General features: G+C 32.1%; 1 pseudogene; it reads right to left on the bottom strand.

Annotated features, from left to right (window-relative positions):
• Positions 1 to 2,398: 2,398 nt before the first annotated feature.
• On the bottom strand, positions 2,399 to 2,517 carry LOC111739921 (annotated as a pseudogene).
• Between the last annotated feature and the right edge of the window lie 2,077 nt (positions 2,518 to 4,594).

The raw sequence follows: 4,594 nt of genomic DNA, 5'->3' as shown, positions 1-4,594 counted from the left end.
ACCAAAAGCTGTTTTTTAGGAGATGACAAATTGTTCAACCTCTGGACTGATGAAGTAAAAGATACAAATGATCAATATCAGAGGTATCACTGCATATTCAGGGACCCAAAAGTATAATTAAATAATAGTAAAAACCTTACACTAGTACATTCAATAACTTAAGTGAAATGGCCGAATTCCTTGAAAAACACAAAACTCATTCAAGAAGGAATGGATAACATGACCAGCCCTATATTTAGTGAAGAATTTTAATTCATAGTTAAAACCTTCCTGAAAGGGTATTTTCGGTATAGATTTAACTTCACTTGTGAGTTCTACCAAATTTTTAAAGAAGAAATAAAACAAATTGTACACAAATGTCCAGAAAATAGCGGTGGAGAAAATACTGACACCAAATCCCTAATATCAAAAGCAGAGTTTACACAGAAAGGAAACCATAGACGAATATTCCCATGAATGCAGATGCAAATCCTAAAATAAAATTAAGCATTCAAATCCAGCAATATATGAAAAGAATAATGCATTTATGACCAAGTGGCTTTTATGCCAGGAATGCAAGGTTGGCTTATGATTTGAAAATCAGTCAATATTACTCAACATATTAGCAGATTAAAATTAAAAATAATATTATCATCTCTATAGATGCTGAAAAAGCATTTTAAAAAAATTGAACACTGGTTTATGATAAAAAAAAATCTACGAACTAAAAATAGAAAGGAACTGCTTTAACCTGATAGCCTCTATTAAAAAAAAAAAAAAAAAAAAAAACTACAGCAAACATCATACTTAATGGTAAAAAAAACCTAAACATTTCCCCTTAAGACTGGGAACAAAGCTCAGCATTGTCCTGGCCTTAACTTCTACAATAAGGCAAGTAACAGAAATAAAATGCATACATAATGGAAAGAAAGAAGTAATACTCTTTACTAATAGAAAACATCATCTTCTATGCAGAAAATTCTAAGAAAACTACTACAAAGCTACGAGAATAAGTAGTTTACCAGGGTTTCTGGACGCAAGGTCAATTTACAAAAATATATAAAAAACACTTACAACTCAATAATAAGAAAATCTAAAAGAAAAATAAGCAAAAGACTTGAATAGCAGTTTGACAAAACTGTTATTATGTTAATAATTTGTGTAAGGGATTTATTACATGTTGGTAAACAAGCACATGAAAAGATGCCTAATATTAAATAGTCAAGACAATGTAAATTTAAACCATAAAAAGATATCACCACACACATTCCTACTAGAATAGTGAAAACTGAAGACTGACACCATCAAGTGTTGATTAGGGTTTAGACAAACTAGAACTCTCATACAATGCTTGTGATAATGCGAAATGGTACAGTTGGTTTGAAAAGTCATTGAACAATTTCTTACAAAGTTAAACATGCACTTAACATTTGAACCAGCAATTCTACTCTTTAGTATTTATTTACCTAAGTGAAACAAAAATGTGTCCACACAAAGATATGTACATAAATGTTCATAGTAACTTTATTCATAAGAACAAAAAACTGGAAATAACTCATATGTCTATTAACTGGTGAATAGATAAACTAATCATGTTAGATTTACATAAAGAAATATTTCTCATCAATAAAATAGAGTAAACTTAATTGTGTTGTGGTCACACAACTGAATAAATTTGCCAAATTATTGAATAGTATACTTAAAATTGGTGATTTTTAAAAATTATAGTTGACATACAATATTAGTTTCAGGTATACGACATAGTTCTTCAATATTTGTATATCTTATAATGTGATTACTGTGTTAAGTTTAGTAACCATCTGTCACCATATGAAGTTATTACAATATTATTTATTATATTCCTTGTGAAAACTGGTGATTTTTAGTACACAACTTATATCTCAATAAAGCTAATGTATACAGATGTAGAGATATATATATGTACATATAAATATATTTAGAATTGAGGAGTGAATTTAAAGCTAAAGTTCTAGATTATAAATCCAAAACTGGGCAATATTTAAAACCATGAGTTTTGCAGGAATCCTGAAAGGAAAGCAAAGGCTATAATAGCATCACTTTTTACAAATAAGGAAACAGGCTCACATATTTTATGTGATTTGTCCACAGTTACACAGCTATTTTAAAAGGCCATAACAAGGATCTCATTATTCCATGGTGATATATGGGTATGTAAGTATAAACTACACATGCAATAGACTTGTAAAAACATTGCTGAGTTTCATCTATTAAAAGTCAAATAACCATTTACTTATCTTTATGACCCACTCAACTCTTTTAATTTTTTTATTTTTATTTTTTTTTATTATTACTTTTTTAGGCAAGGAAACTCTTGGTTGACCTCACAGATTGCAAGGAGCTTGTCAGCTTATAATCTCTTTTTTTTTTTTAATTTTTACACCTATAGCACCTGGTCTTCGTAGGTGGTCTCCCATCTAAGTACTAATCAGGCCTGACCCTGCTTAGCTTCTGAGATCAGATGGGATCGGGCTTGTTCAAGGCAGCATGGCTGTAGATCCAACTCTTTTTAAAAAGCCATAGGTAGGAAGTGCTGACCAAGGATCCTTTCTATATCTCTCACCTACATAGAAATAGACATGTAAGGAAGCAAAACCCATACCCATACAATCTTCCAAAGTAATTAGACAGCTTTGAGTATTGATTTGGGATGAAGAAAAGGGAATAATGAAAGATAATCCAGAGGTACATGAAAGATTGAGGGTGGGCCACATGACCAAGAGAACCCAGAATCTCTCAGATCCTTGATTGTCTATTATATTGTCATTTGATAGTTAAATTCACAATGTCAAAGGCTTTTTAATTATTAACATTGGGGTAAATTTGCATTTACAGGTATTAATAAATCCTTTATACAGATTATCGAAAAATTAACACAGATTAAAAAATAAACATTAACTTCCTATAACCAAAACAATTATCAGAGCTCGGGAAAAAAAAAAAAAACCTACATAAAAGCATTATTTTTACAGACAAAAAAAGCATGTCTGCTGTTACAGATTTACCAAGTAGCATTCAGCATGGATTAAAATGCGGGCAAAATGAACACACACTAAGAATGTGACAAATTTTTATGCAAGTATAATTTTATTCCAAATAGGCAATTCTTTTTTAAAATGAAATGACTAAAAATCTAGCAAAGGAGCTAGTAATGACTATACTGCTACTCATATTTCTTTTAAGAAATTAAATTAAACTATTTTTCATTCTGATGGGCAAAAAAAAGTAAAATGCCCTGAAAACTATAGTATTTTGGGCTTCTAAAACAGTAAGCAAGGTCCTTCTCATTTTCTACAAATATTCACTTCCCAAGTACAGCTTTGTCATCATGGAATATATGAGTATTTTTATAGCTGTTAAAAAACCATGAATTCTAGGGCTTATGACAGAGACTAAACTGCTTTAATGCTGGTGGCATGAACAGTAACTCAAGATAGTATATGTCACACTGCACAAAATAGATCATAATATCTTCAAATTGGATATTAGAATGAAAACCTTTGTATGTGTAAATTTTAATGAAAATGGTAAGGCTTCAGAACAAAGCATAGTGGTGGCTAAGAATAATCAACTTGGAAACAATCTTATGATTTGAAGAGCAGATAATCACAGTGCAAGTGAACTGTCAAATCTCCACTACACTTGGAGTAGGAATGGGCTGGGGAGAAGGAGCATGGACTGAGAAATGGTGTTCACATAACAGGCTTTGCAGATGTTCACCTGCAGTGCTTTGCTATTTCTGTTGCTCCAGAAGAAATTCTGGCAATTGCTATGTGTAGGGTATAGAGACATACTTATGAAATCCTAATTAAAATGTATAAGTAATTCTCTTTTAGAAAAAAAAATTAAATTATAAACCAGAATAGGGGCAGTAGGAGGAGGAGGAGCAAAATGGGGGAGGAGGGAAGAGATAGCAGGGGAAGAATTTTCCAGATTTTCTACTTCATGCCGTGGCTGTCTTGCTCCATTACTTCCTATGATGAGCTAGTGCGTTAAGCGCCGTTGTTTTCTGCAGCAGGTCAATGTTCTCTGTAAAGAGAAGCAACAGGAAGAAGGCAATGGTTTTATGCTGTGAAGGAAAAATACAGACACCAGTTAAAAGGAAAGACTGAGAATAATATTCCTGAGGATCACTTCCCTCCTGTAGCTTTTTTGTAGTTGCCAAACATTATTTCAAGGACAAATAGTTGTCCTTTCATGGCATGTAACTAAAGGAGCATGGTATTCAGGGTGGAAAGATGGAGAGATTTCATTTCTTTTACTTTTGTAGATATAAAGACTGTATTTGGCTCTGTAAACAATTACTTATTGCTTATCATTTTTATGTGGAACACAAGCCATTTATAATACTTATATGGACTTAGAGACAAAGCTACTAAAGAAAATACGGTGAGTTGGAATGGTTGCTGGAGTGGGCATATGAGAAAGCAAAATGGAAGTTCAATCTCAGGGAAGATTTAATACACCAAAAAAATAAACTCAAGTAGTGAACAGAAAGAAGAGGAAAACAATGACGTTAAAAAGAGGAAAGAGTTGTTGTAAGTATTGCTCTAAGGGGAGTTCACCAAGGTAGAGT

This window comes from Pteropus vampyrus, unplaced genomic scaffold, assembly GCF_000151845.1.
Source record: "Pteropus vampyrus isolate Shadow unplaced genomic scaffold, Pvam_2.0 Scaffold55, whole genome shotgun sequence".
NCBI lineage: Eukaryota > Metazoa > Chordata > Mammalia > Chiroptera > Pteropodidae > Pteropus > Pteropus vampyrus.
This window is presented reverse-complemented; position numbering and strand designations above follow the sequence as displayed.